The sequence below is a fragment of the Peromyscus leucopus genome, chromosome X, assembly GCF_004664715.2.
Source record: "Peromyscus leucopus breed LL Stock chromosome X, UCI_PerLeu_2.1, whole genome shotgun sequence".
NCBI lineage: Eukaryota > Metazoa > Chordata > Mammalia > Rodentia > Cricetidae > Peromyscus > Peromyscus leucopus.
In genome coordinates this window covers 82345366-82360893 of record NC_051083.1, presented here as the reverse complement: position 1 = coordinate 82360893, position 15528 = coordinate 82345366, and positions in this window count along the sequence as shown.

The window sequence follows — 15528 nt, the reverse complement described above, 5'->3', positions numbered from 1 at the left end:
TAGTAGAAATAAGGGATCAAATAGTCTGCCTTAAATTTATGTTCCCAGATGTCCCTAGGGACTGCGAATTCACAGGCTAAACTGCATTTATGAGACTTCTAGAAGATCCACAAAATATGGTGGCTTAATCTCAGCCATATAAATTCTGATGACCATGGGAAAAGCTGAGGAAATCTTAAGGACTCTACAGTATATATTTTTTAGCCTGAGGCAGCTGTGACTCTTGCATAGGATAAATGAAAATTAGTGTTCTTGTGCAAGGAGGTGAACGAACTCATCCAGGTGGTAAGCTTGGCTTATGCTCTGAATTACACATGCATATAGTAAGCTGTTTACATATCATTGCATTGGCACTTGAATGGTTCAAAGTCACTACCTCAAATTTAAAAACCCCAAATGAATCTGATTCTTTCCCTAATTTTTTGTATAGTACTCTCTTGATTATGGTTTCTTTTGCTATTCATAAAGCATCATGATCAAAAGAAATCTGGGGAGGAAAGTGTTTCTTTCACATACACTTTCATATAACAGTTCATCATCAAACTGGGCAGGAACCAGGAGGCAGGCGCTTATGCAGATACTGTAGAAGAGTGCTACTTATAGACTTGCTCATCCTGCTTATTTATAGAACCCTGGACCCCCAGCCCTCTTTAGTCTCTAATTGACAAAATATCTATAAGCTTGCCTACAGCTTGATCTTCTGGAGGCAGTTTCTCAATTGAGGTTCCTTCCTTCTTGATGACTTCAGCTTATCTCAAGTTTAAATAAAACTAACCAGGAAAAGTACTATCATGTTAGTTACATAAACTAGAGACATGGAGTTACCCTTCATTCTAGTTGACCCTGGTTCCTCTGGAGTTACTTCTATATCCAGTGCCTCTCTAACTCCTATTTATTATAAATCTTTTGAAATATCCTTTGAAACTACCCATCTCCAATTAACTAATTCTAAATCATTCAAACCGTTATCCACTTTCCTTGGGAATAAAACCAATGAGCATCTAAAAGAATCCTCATCCATTCATAATTGCCCAATTAGCAGAAAAATGGGTAAACTAATACAGCATAAAAGTGAATCACACCAATAAGTGATGCTCAATGAAAGAACTTATTTGAAGAATACATATTATATTATTTACACTTATATAAGTAGTAGAGCAAACAAACTAACCTAGGGTGATAGAAATCAGATCAGTGGTTACTTTGGTGAGTTAGAATTTGACTGAAAAAGGCATAAGGGAATTTGCTATATTAGGGTTAAAATGTTCTGTGATATGATACACATTCATTAGACCATAGTGAGTGGGAACCCTAACACGAACATTTTTTTTTAAATCTGATTACACTTAAATAAAAATGACAGCCATATCAATACTATTTTTGCCTTATCCAAACTAAATAGTTCCTTTTGAATTGAGATAAAGCAATTTTTTAAACATAGCTTACAATTTCCCCCTCCCTGTCAGCATTCATTGTATTTTCTGTATGCCTGTCATTCTATGCCATTTTAAGGTTCTCAAAATGTTCCATGGCTTTATGCATGTGCATATAGTTTTATCTATCTCAGTAAGCTGCCTCTCCAACACATGCATCATGCTTTACAAAATTAATTAGTAATTATTTCACCTCCAATATCACTTCTCCAGGAAAACCTTCATGGGTTGCCCTTGCTCGCACAACATTTTGTAATAAATGTTTTGAAATATTCCTTTCCTCAAGCCAGGCAAAGTGGGATGAGCCTTTAAACCCAGCATTTGAGAGGCAGAGTCAGGTGTATCTGTGTAACTTTGAGGACAGCCTGGTCTATATAGCAAGTTTCAGGACAGTCAGAGCTATGTAGAGATTCCTGTCTAAAAAAACAAAAACAAAACTAATGCCACTACTGCTAATAAAACAATAATAACAATAATAAAATATTCATCTTCCTCCTGTCCTTAGAATTCTTACAATTATTTGTATAAGTATTATTTTTTTTTTTAAAAAAAAGCTGTCCCAGCATCAGAGACTTACATCTCAACAGAGTACATGCCTATTTTGTCAGCTATTTTATCCCTAAAGTTTCACATTGTGCCTTACACCTGTGGGACATTCTGCATTTTCTGAATGACTAGGTCAACAACTGAATTTGAAAAATGTGTCATTAATCTCCAGTGTATGACATGGAATGAAGGAGTCTAATATTAAATGAAGAGATAATCATAGAAAAGTGAATGATGGAAATTATTCAAAGAAGTTGGAGAGCTGTAATAGGTGTTCTAATGTTGTGAGTTTGATGTGACACAAAGGAGAATGGAGCAGAACTTCAGGATCATTGAATTTTGCCCCAGATCTGTGACTCTCACATTTTGTGAAGCAGCAGTATTACCGAAAAGAGAAACTACATCTAAAGAACAAGGACACTGATATGCATCAACTATCTTTTAAAAGAAAAAAGTAATAAAAAGTAGAAGGTCAATGGATGGACCCTTGTAAGATACTCACATTTATGCATGGTAGAAAGAAAGGATGGATATGCATGTGGTTAACAGTGAGAAAAGCCAAGTTTCAAGAAAGATAGAATGGTGGAAAGAGATGGAGGAAGATGAATCAAGTATATGGATGAGATAGTCAGAAGTCCCCATTAACAAAGCTTTGGGATTCACAGTAGTACTCTGACTCAGCCAGAAGAAGAAAGCCTTTCATCTTTTCTGTTGCAGTGGGCCTTGAGGCTGTTTAAGCTAAGAACTACTGGGCTGTCATGAGGGGCCACCTGCTAACATGGGGTCCTATGTATATCCAAAAACCTCTTAGAGAGCTGTCAAATCTGAAGCATAGCAGCAGTCGCTGCATGTTACACAAGGGAAAGAACATGTTTCATTTTATTGCTTTGACTGTGCCAGTCCCTATGTAGAGAACAATTGAAAAGTCTACTGCTGTGAGGTACTCTGATGGTTTGGGAGATTTTTCTGACAGCTATCCTACTCTTCAGTGAATAGTTTGAATTGTTTGGCTATAAAATTTATAATTTTCAAAGACCCCTTTCATTCTTTCCACATCTTTCCATTCTATAATTTCTTTCTTCATAAACAAAAAGTGAAAGGAAATGCTTTGCCTTTCCATCGATAGTACCCTGGAAAGATGATAGCTCAACAGTTAAGAGTACTTCCTGCTCTTGCAAAAGATCCCAGTTTGGTTCTCAGTACCCGGACAGCAGCTCAGAATAGTCTATAATCCCATTTCCAGGGATTCTGATGTCCTCCATGGCCACTAGTCACAAAAGTGGTGCACAAACATACATGTAGGCACAACCCTGATATACACAAAATAAAAAGTAAAAAAAAAAAGACCATTTTTGAGTTATTGGGGTTTATGTTTGATTTGGCTGGCAGTAAGATTTCTCTGTCCTCCCTTCCTGATATTGTTATATATTAAATGTGCCTTAGGGAAACTTGTTACTAAGTTACATAGCCATGATAAGAGGAACAAAGTACACCCCTTTTACAGGATAATGAACTTGTTCCTGGAGTATCTCCTTAATGCTTTCATTTGATTGAATTAAAGTGTAATTTCCCTGTGTTATACTCCTTGATGGTTTTTTTTCAAGTGAAATGTGTACATGTGTATGTGCATATAAATTTACACCAAATCATGTATATAGTGACATTTATGAAAATAGCTCTTTAGAATAGGAATGTAGCTTATGCAGAATAGAACATGATTGGTTGGCTTATAAAGTAGCACTTCCTTTTGAGAATCAAATTTCTATCAAAAAAAGTGGCTTCAGTACCACCATTGATTTGAAAGAATGTTGAAATCATTAAATCACATGCATATGTAGATCTATGATTTTATTTGAATTTCAAGAGACCAGAATCTGTGTTCATAAATACAGTTGGCTAATAAGCAATACTGATGGAATGAAATCTCCACACCTAAATTATCATGAACTGATACTTTTAATCAAGAGTGGCTTTCTTTGCTCTGCAAGACATTTAGCAATGTATGGAAATAATTTTGGTTGTCACAACTTGGAAGTGAATATGTGGTACTACTGGCATCTAGTGGGGAGGAGAAATATGCTTCTAAACACTCAATAATGAAGAGAGCATTCACTCCCCACTGCAGAATTATGTAGCCTAAAACATCACCTAGCAAGGCTTGCTATCTTCTTCTTCTTGAGGCACAATACTCCTTTCACTACCAATCTTTTCACAAATGTGCTTAGGTAAACATCTAGGGGGCCTGATGATGTCAAGTATAAATATCTTTTTGTAAATCTTTTCCATTAGAGAAAGGAGTAGGATTTTGAAGAGGCAATGTTAGAAAATTTGGCTCTTGATTTTCCACTGTATACATCCAACACTCTATTAACTGCTTTGCATATACTATTTCACTTAATGCTCACAAAGAAGCCATAATGAGGTAGACCATTCTTATATATGTGCAAACATGCATCATAAGTAAGAATAATTTTCCAAGGTCATGATGTTCTTCAACAGAATTGTATTTTGTATACTACAGTGCATGGTCAATTCACTTAACTAGAAAAGTTAGGCAAAATATTCCATATAGATAATGCAGCAGTGGCAAAATGTTCCTATACTAAGGCTTTCTCATTATTATTCCATAAAAGTACTAAAATGCTGCAAAAAATTTGCTTGCAAAAACTGATTCAAGAAAATATCAAATTCTGTTCCATCTCTGACAAAAAATAGAGACTGACAATCTTTCCTTATAATAGAAAATGCATTGTTCAGTGAAAGTGAAGGTCTTTTCAAAGTGCAATTTGCTTCATCTTACTAGATTGGAATAAATCACATAATCACCCTATCTCTTTCCAGTCTTACAAAGCACATGGTCATCCAAACTTGTAATATTTTTCCCAGTTTCTGTTACTTAAATCCTAAACTGGTATTTTACAAACAGTCAAATCATCATAAGTAAAAGAAACATAGAGAAAAGGAGGCATACATGTGTCAAAGAGAGCAGATTTAAGGATATTTTTACTAAGAATCAAGATGTAGCTATTTAGGAGATTATGTTGAAAATTAATTTATATTTTTTTGGGATAGGGTCTGAGATATCGTCTCATATGTAGTTTAGGCTGGCCTGGAACTTGTCATATAGACCAGACTTTCTTTGAATTTGCAGAGATTCTCCTATATCTGCCTCACAAATGTTGAGATTAAAGTCATGCAGCACCATGCCCGGCTCAAAAGACACCAGTTGTAAGTGGAGATACCATGAATCAAAACTAGGACTTTTTTTTCAACTAAAGCCTGCCCTCTATCATTGAGCTATATCTTTACTAAAATATTTTTGCAATAAATTCATGACCAGTCTACATCATATGGTGAGTTTAATTAGAATTCTGAGTCTTACCACCGTGAATTCTGTTAATAAATACATGAAGGATTCTATTTCTATACCCACTGTTAACAAGTATGATTGCAACGACAAAATCCAGCTTCATGTTTAATACAAGCACTGTAGTTTCAAAGTATAGAATGACCTCTTGTTCGAAAAACAAATGTTTAAATTGCTTTGCCAACTTTTGTAAAGGAGAATGAACTCCTTTAGCTTGCTTAGGGCAGAAACGACAGGATGAGAGGCCATCTTCCCTCCCCCCTTCCTCCTCTTCATGAATCTCACCACTCACTCCTCTCTCTCTCTCTCTCTCTCTCTCTCTCTCTCTCTCTCTCTCTCTCTCTCTCTCTCTCTCTCTCTCTTTTTCTCTCTCTCCCTCCCTTCCTCCCTTCCTCTCCCCCCACCTCTGGCAAACAGATATACTCTCCCTACTGCATCATTTTATGGCACATACTCCAACCTTAGTTTTTAAAACTCATGAATTACAATTAGAAATTGCTTACAGAGGGAAGGGAAGGGAGTGAAGCGAGGGATGTCTACGCAGCAAGCTTTGTTTTCTCTCTTTGTGGATTCTGAGGACAAAACAGATATGGACCAGTGGCTCTTCTCTATTTTTTTATTAGAGAATATTTGAAAAAAATTAGAAGGCTATTTCCAGTAACATATTCTTACACTAGGTATTTTAAGTTCACCAGGGATCCATGAATAAAAGGTTTAATCCCCAGACTGCTTTTAACCAAAATGTCCTAGGACACAAAGCACACTCACATGCACAACCCTAGCAAGTCCAAAGAAAGGAATGTTCATGTAATGCTGGTATTCTGGTTCTTCAAATGACTTCTTCAGCTACCTCTAAATTCATGCTGTGATAAAGGAAATATAAAAACAGCATTAAAATTGTGGTGTAGGAGATTGCATGGAGACTTGTTTATATTTTAGAGTTAATCTAATCTAGAGTCAGAGGCAAAGCAACTTTTTATCGCTGAAATACTCTAAAGTCAAACAAAAAAGAATCAAATATTTGAGTTCAATTTTAAGCATAGGCACAAAAAATAGATTCAAGAAATGTGGTATTTCACTATCCTGTGGAGCACTGCACTCAACACTTCTTTATAGACATAAGGTCAGCCATTTATAAGGTACAAATGCAGAGCCCATTAGGATCTTGTTTAAATCCTTTATGGTCCTTCTTTCCATTTGCATCTAGATTTACAGTTTTAAATCCACCACATACAGCTGAGAGTTGAATTTGAAATGCAGTAGAACTAGCTTCAATTTTACTGGAATGGGGTTTTATTAAAAGTGGGCACTAGAATTTGGAGATTCTTCATACTGACCTCTAAAATTCAGGTACCTGTTTGTGAAGGAAAGTTGAGAGAAAAATGGATCATCCAAAATATTTACAGCATGAAAAAGGATGATTACAAAATTCAACAAAATGCCGAAATGTCTTTGCATTTTGTATTAATGTCATCTCCTCCTACTTTCCAGCATGTTTCTATTGCCCTCAAGAGACTCATCTTTAAGTAAGACTACACTATGTCTGCAGAGCAATCTACAGCGAGCTGACAGCCTGCTGAGGAAATCCTGCAAGGTGAATATTTATGACACCTCTGATTATTTAGAAATGTATTGACTTTTAACTTTTATTATGATACAGCAATGTAGGTTGTGTAAGTGCATATGGATGGCACAAACAAGAACACATTTTTGTATATCATGTCACTTCACTTAGCGATAGGGACTTCCGTCTTTATTAGGAACAATGCAATAGTAGATTAGTTCTTGAATCTCGCCAACAGTGAATGTTTCTGTGTCATGGAAATTATCATCCAAATGACTAAAACTCCCACAGAGGTGATGTAAGATATTTGTTCTGCATTTGACAGGTTAATTATAAAGATGAGGAGGATCTCATCTTGATTTGTCCAGGTATTTGACAAATACAGAACCATAATTAATTCTAGAAATGTAGTCAATTAATGACCACTAACTGTAATCAAACCAGCTAGAAAGTTATGTGTTACCCCCTACAAAATTAGCTCTGTAGATTGATTTTTTTAATATTCTTTCTGATAGTAACTGTTCAAGAATCGGCTCACCTAAAAACAGCCACAAACGGAATTCATAAGGTCAAAATACAAACTATGCATTCATAATGCTTGGCTAATAGAGAAAATTGAGTGTGCAAAGAACTTGAACATAAGGATTGAAATGAGCCTTTAAAAGGTAGCCTAGCACATAATCATTTGTGGTAATGAAGAAAACCTGATTTGCTCATGTTACCATAAAGATATTAGAATATGGGCTCGCTCTTTCTCTCTTTCTCTCTCTCTCTCTCTCTCTCTCTCTCTCTCTCTCTCTCTCTCTCTCTCTCTCTTTCTTTCTTTCTACCAGATAAGATTATTTTCAAAATTATGAATTCCCACAGATCAAATTCACATAAAAGGAAATAAAGGTGTTTAAAGCAGCAAGTGTGCAGTCCCTCTGGCAGCATAATCCTGTGACAAAGAGCGTAGCCATTCCAGCAGCATCCAGACAGCTGCACAGAATCCCAATCTGCCTAATGGTCTGTCAGCTCTCAGTACTGCACAGCCCTCATACACTTTGGCACGCAGCTTTAGCAATGCCCATCCAGGCTGGCTACACTACTGCCAGACAGAGCCTGGGCTTTTGGGGCCAAGGGAAATGGAATCAAAACCTGCAGGGAAGAATATATACCCTATTTAAAATGAAGTATTTTAAAACCGTCCTGCTTTTGACTAATTTGAGAGCTTATCACATGATTCTCTTCGAAGATGAGACTATTTTAGTATTCCTGCAAGGAGACTGAATATTAAAGTATTCAGTGCTTTTCTCTTTATGACTGTAAGTGCACTGAGGCATAATTCTCCATGGTTTGACACAGATGTGTATTTTGTAATGATAATGGTCAATCTTTGCTAAGATAGGGGATGTTGTCTGAAATACTGATGAGCCACCTTAATTGATTCTCTTGCAGATTGTTGGATAGGTTGTAGTGTGTGGGTAGTGGAGAAAAGAAGCTAAATACTATAAATCTTCACACTGAAAGTAAAGCCTGCTTTTTAAAAATCACGTGTTTAGCTACTGTTACACCATAAAAATCCCTTAATGCAGAAGCTACTTTACTAAAATAGGTAAAACTGACAGAAATGTTTCATCAATGGATTTTTGAGTTAGTGGTTATTTTATTTACAGTACCAAGGAAATGGAAATAAGAATGCCAGTTTCCATGATATTCTATCTCCTCCCTATGTTCAATCAGACAGTAGAATATATAAAGATTAAATCAATGCTTCTAAGTTCCCCAAACATGAGTGAATTATTATAATAATTTTACCCCTGATCTACTTTCATTTAATGTATTAAAACTTTCCTTTCTCTAAATGGTTGGCAGAAAAATGTGAAAAAGAACACTAATCATACTTTGTAATGTATTATTGATAAAATATTAATATAAATATGCATCTATCTTTCTTTCTCTCTGTCATGTATCTACCTGCTTTCTAGACTGTCTATGTATCTAGCTCATGTTCCTTTTAAGAGTCCAGCATTTACTGTTGACCTTAGAATACATGGAGATATTTCACTTTTAGATCAGCCATGATTTAAAATAAAAACACCATATCTTGCTGTGAGGCAAGGACCTCTTGGAATTACTTATAATTATTCATTCCCTTCCACTCCTTTTTTTTTTCTGTTTGTGAGATTATTTCCTTGTTTAAGTACTTCATATGTTCTCAGGAATCTTACATATGTGTCTCACTATAGATTTCAACATAGAAAGAATTATTACTTGGAGTGTAGGGATCATATTTTCCTCTTCTTTGGGTATTCACACAACTTTATAGTACATGTTAATAGATACTTAATAAATATTTGTAAACAGAATGACCAACATTCATTAAGTATTTAGGGAGCCCCTACTATGAGCTGCATATAAATTGAGATACATTGGTAAACAAACAAGTTCAAATATTTAAAAAATATTTTATAAAATGTTTGTTGATCATATTCATCACCCTAAATTCTTACAGATTCACCTTATCTCCCTGCCCACTCAACTTTGTGTTCTTTCTCTCTATATATTGTTCTCTCTTCCTTTGTCTCTCTTAAACCTATTGTGTCTAGTTTGTGTTGTCCAACTACTGTTGGGTAAAGATATACCCAGTGTTCCATCACTGAAGAAAATTCTTTCTCTCTGCCACCTATCTCCCTTTCTCCTCTCCTCTCTCTGTCCTCTTCCCCCCCCCAACTTTCTTCTAGGAACATTCAAATGACAATAGCTCCTTAGCAAGGAGTGGGACTTTGTGGCCATCTCCCCACTCCATGCTGGGATTATATCTGGCTTGAGTTTGCATTGGTTTTATGCATGCTGTCATATTCATAGTTCATATTTGTGATTGCCCTGTTATATCCAGGAAACATTGTTTCCTTGAAGTCATCCATCATCTCTGGCTTTTATGATATTTCTGCCTCCTCTTCAATAAAGATCCATGAGTCTTGAAGGGAGGAGTCTTGTATAGACATTGCATTTGGGGCCAAGCACTCAGCAGTTTATTGTTCTCTGCATATTAATCAATAGTGGATCTCTGTGTTAGTTGCAAGAGGCTTCTCTGAATGAAGATTGAGAGATGCACTGATCTATGGGTAGAGCAATAAGTCATTAGGAATGTCCATTTGGTAGAATAATAATAGTAAATTCTCCCCAAGGACCAATGCCCTATCTATCTACTGGTTCTTGGCTTCATTAGCAGTACAAGGCATGAGTTATATCTTATGGAGTGGCTCTTAAATACATTCAAAAAATGGCTGGCTACTTCCATAACATTGGAGCCACACTTCTGAGGGGGTCCCTGCAGGTGTCATACAGGGAAGTGAACTGCACAAAGAGATAAGAATGAAAACCTGGTATAGATTGACTTTGTCAACCAGGATCAGACTTCAGGGAGTCTAAAACCAGGTGGTTCGTTGACAACATATTTAAAGCACAGTATAATTTGGGCAGAGGTTTCCAGGCAACAATCAGTCCAATTAGTCCAATTCCAGGTGCACAATAAAGTTTAAGGTGTGACTACATAGAGACTCTTTACAAAGTACACATGACCATGAGGGTGGGTTGTATAGCTAAAAGGCCTAGAATCTAGTGTGGTCTCTGATTGATAGCATACAGGTCAGCAGGTCATAAAGTGCATGTGACATCTCCTCTAAGGATGGGTAATGGTCTAGGGAGGGAAAAGTCTAGGAAATTAGGGTGAGGTCTGTCCCTTCAGATAGCAAAAGGTCACCAGGATGTTAACAACCTCCACTCTCAGCTTTCTGGATAGAATGCAGATATTTGAGTTGTATCTCCTCCATTAAGGAGACACCCCTGTGGTGGGGAATATTTAACTATGTAAAGGTTTGTTACATTTGTTTATGCTGGGGAATATCATTTTAACCAATATTCTATATAAAGGTATGTTACTTTTGTTTATGCTGTATTTGTTTAATTATGTAAAGATGTGTTGCATTCTTTTCACCTTTTCTGCCTAAGGAATCTGATTGGTCTAATAAAGAGTTGAACTGCCAATAGCTAGGCAGAGAAAGGATAGCTGGGGCTGGAGAGAACAAATGGAAGGAGAAATCTAAGATAAGAAAATGAGATGAGAGAGAAGGAGAGAGAGAGAGAGAGAGAGAGAGAGAGAGAGAGAGAGAGAGAGAGAGAGAGAGAGAGAGAAGAAAATGAGGAAAAAGAGAAGGACACGCCCTGGGCAAGAATCCAGGCAAGCCGCCTACCAGCCAGACACAAGAAGCAGAGAAAGTAAGATATACAGTAGGAAAGAATAGTAAGAAGCCCCAAGGCAAAAGGTAGATTAAGAGAAACAGGTTAATTTAAGTTTAAAGAGCTAGCCAGAAACGTGCCTAAACTAGGCTGAGCATTCAAAACTAATAAGTCTCTTTGTCATGATTTGGAAGCTGGTTGGTGGCCCAAAATAGAAAAACCTGGTATACTTCTGCATGATTATCATTCCTGGATCTCTTAGTGCTCCTCTATGAGTACAAGGACTTCTGTACCTCACACTATTGGACAACATTGAGTGTGTCTTTTCAGGAAGGTCATTACTGTAGCTCATAGGGTTCACAGCTAGGTGATATTGATGATTACTATTATCTTTCAGCATTATGAAAGCTGACCAGTAGGAATGAAGATTTCCATAAGTAGCTACTTGATTTCTGCACATTTATGACAAAAATGAATAGTGTTTTCAACAATAGAGTCTTACCAGAAATTTCTGGAGTGTAACAAGCAACAGTTGTAATAGCCTAAAATGCTTAGGGTGTCTTTGGGATCTAACTGACCAAAAGCTCAAAAAGAAGTAAGTCATTCCTGGGACTAGGAGTTTTATTTTGTAGTGTATAATGTGTAGGTGGAGTACTGTCTACTCATCATATGGTAACTTCATTTAAACTCCTTATATATGTATACATTTTAGCAAGCTTCTATGATAGTAGATTTTTTTTTTGTTTGTTTTTCAAACCAGGGTTTCTCTGCGTAGCTTTGCGCCTTTCCTGGAGCTCACTTGGTAGCCCAGGCTGGCCTCGAACTCACAGAGATCCGCCTGGCTCTGCCTCCCGAGTGCTGGGATTAAAGGCGTGCGCCACCACCGCCCGGCAACAGTAGATTTTTTATATGGCCTTTTTAAAAGGACTTTAGTGTTAGATATCCCCAACCCATATTCTTTCCTCTACATTATCCTTCTGCTCTCATCTTATGTAACTCTTTTCAGTTTTACCCCATCTCCCTTTATGACACTATATTCTATTTTTTCCTTTCATGGAAGATTTTCTCTTTACTTCCTGGTCTTGCACTATCCATCTTGCCCATGCTGACATTCTAAATGAAGCATATATATCTAAAGCTTAGAAATTAACATTTGCATATAAAAGAAACATGCAATGTTTGTCTCTCTGGGTCTGGGCTATCTCACTCAGGATGATCATTTACAGTTTTATTCATTTATCTCTTTTAGTTCTATTTATTTTATATGTATGAGGTGCACACACCATATGTTTACCCAGTGCCCATGGAAATGAGAAGAGGGCATCTAATGCCCTGGAACTGTTATAGACTGTGAACTACCATGTGAATAGTAAGAATAAAATCCAGGTCATCTGTGAGAACTACTAGTGCTCTTAACCACTGATCCATATCTTCATCCACAATTTATTTTTTCTTAACAGCTGAAAAATATTCCATTGAATAAAAGTACATATTTTCATAACCCATTCATCAGTTGATACACATCTAGGGGGTTTCCATTTTCTGATTATTGTGACTAGATCTGCAATGAACATAGTTGAGCAAGTATCTCTGTAGTAAGTAAGATACAGAGTCCTTTGGATATATTCCAGGAGTGGTATTGGCTGGATGGTGTGTTAGACCTATTCCTAGCTTTCTGAGGAACATTCCCATTGATTCCCATAGTGGTTATACCATTTTCCCCCTACACCAGCAGTGAGTTAATATTCCCCTTTCCCTGAATCTACTCCAGCATCTGCTGTCATTTCAGTTTTTAACCTTGCTTGATCTGACTGGGGTAAACATCTCAAAGTTGTTTTGCTTTGCACTTCCATGAAGATTAAGAATGTACACGTTCAAAACTTTGAATAATTTTCTATTATAAGATTGAGGAGGGGAAGACAATAAGCTAATATTACTTTATGGAATGTTAAATAGGGAAAACAAGTAGGAAACAGAGTAATTGTAATCAACAATGACTATCCCAGGAGGTGGAGAGGAACTTTGAAAGGTTACTCCAGGGGTGTATTAGAACTGGAACAATTTTGTACTATTTTGTGGCATTATTTTAACCCACATTTTATATTGTCTTTCCAACTAGATTTTTACACTGAAACACATCTCTCTCTCTCTCTCTCTCTCTCTCTCTCTCTCTCTCTCTCTCTCTCTCTCTCTCTCTGTCTTTTTTTATTTCTTTAGTTCTAACCTTCACTATGGTCCATAATTTTGATCTTAAGTTGACTAGGAAATAAACAAATATGGCATTCTGATGATTTGTAGTAGTGGCAAAATCACAAGAAAAAAAATGATTGCATTGTTAAGTTGAGCAAATGTATATGAACTATTTTTGTGTGTGTGTGTGTGTGTGTGTGTGTGTGCTTGATTCCAGGCCTGGAGGAAGGTTCACAGCAGGTCCTATTTTATTCGAACAAGTTTGCTATAAGCATCCCTCTGATATTTGGTACATACCAATAAAATAGATTTAATGATTTTCTGAAAGTGCCATAAAGGAAAAAATACTATATATCTCCTTCTAGAATACTGCAGAACATTTTTTTTTACTTAGAATGTAAAGCAATATTGGATTAGTCTTAAGGAGCTGATAAACTTTACATTTAAATTCCATTTCTCAATAATCCTGAAAACATTGCTAAATTTTAAAATGATAATGTCACTTTTCTCATTAAAATGCACTGATGACAGACTCTTTGCTGTCATTAGAATTTATTCTTAAATTCTTAGCTTCTGTAAGTCATATAGCACCTGCTCCCTCTCTGGTCTCACATTATGTTTTTTTCACACCCATTCATTTTTCACACAGCCACCCTGGCTTGTTTTATGCGGTTTGAACAGGATGAACTCTCTCCTGCTTCAGTGTGTCTGCACATGGTACTTTCAGTTCTCAGTGTGGGTACTACTTATCATCCCTCTGCAAAGCTGTGTACCACTGTCATCCTGCATCAAATCAGTAAGTTCAATTTCATATTAGGTTTTATATGTATACTCCCATAGCACAGAGTCCTGCATTAATTATCTGTTGATATACCTTTTGCCTTCTCTCTTTAGATCTAAGTACATTAGGATAGGATCTCTCAGACCGAGAATAATGTCAGGCACACCATGAGCACATAACCAATGTAAATAAATGCACAGACAAGCAAGTTCTCTTGTTTTGGTTTGCTCCGTTCTTGTACTAACACATTTTATCTGTCCCAGTCTTCAAACAGGTAAGCCTTCACAGGGTTGGGTGTTTTTTTTTCCCTTTCAATTTCATAGAAATCAGCCATGAGAAATCAAATTCAGGAAGCTCATAGGTTTTTAAACTTAAAAAAATATTAACAACATTATATTGTGGAATATGCTTTAAGAAAGATCATTTATTGCTGTATAATCATGCTGTCATCATAGAAATAGTTATATTAATTTAGGTGGTCTTGTGAATGGTTTTCTGAAAATTGAATTTGTAGAAAAGTATTTGCTTATTGTTTGGTTGTCTAGTGGCAGTGTATCAAAAAATTCTATGCATCAAGCATTTTCTTATTTCTACAGGCTCAAAAATGAATATAAGATAATTTTCGTCCTTGAGGATCATGCAGTACAGTCTCAAGTAACTGAGAATTAGTACAAAACAGCTTCATGATACTACAGCATTAAACAGATTATCTGCCCCTTTCCAAACTAGACTCTGATAACAATGTGAATTCACTACTGTAAAGTCTCTTGAGAAAGAAATTTTACCTCAGCCACTTGTTTCCTCTGACTTTGGACAGATTGTTGATTTTCCTTGTGCTGTTTTTGTCCTCATCTGTAAAATTGTGAATTGGATTATTTTGTGAAGTAATTTAGAGAGAAAATCCATATAAAGCACTTAGCATACTACCTGAGAAGAAATGTTTTAAAGGAGTGATCATTTGTTATAAAAAGTTATGGATGCATTTTTTTTTAATTTTTAAAACTACTCCTAGCATACAAAATGATGGATTTCATTATGACATTTTTTACACATGCATACCATTGTATGTTGGTTGTATTGATTCCTTCACTATTGCTCTCTATTCCTCCTGCTCTCTCTTGTTGATCTTCTTCCTCCCTCCATGTAGTTTCCCTCTGCCTTAATGATGAATATATCCACCTGTGTTTGTATAAATATATATATTATCCTTATATAATATTAAATTTAGACACAAAAATGAAAACATGTATTTCTTACTTCAGATTTCCTTCATTTAGACCCTTCCCTAGCTTCACAAATTCCCCCTTTTATTTTTATATCCTATCTATTATTATAGTTATTATTACTAGTTTACAAGATTCTTCATTCACGTATTGTAACTCTTTTAAAAGGGGATACGTTTCAACAGTTAGGTTAACTGACTCCA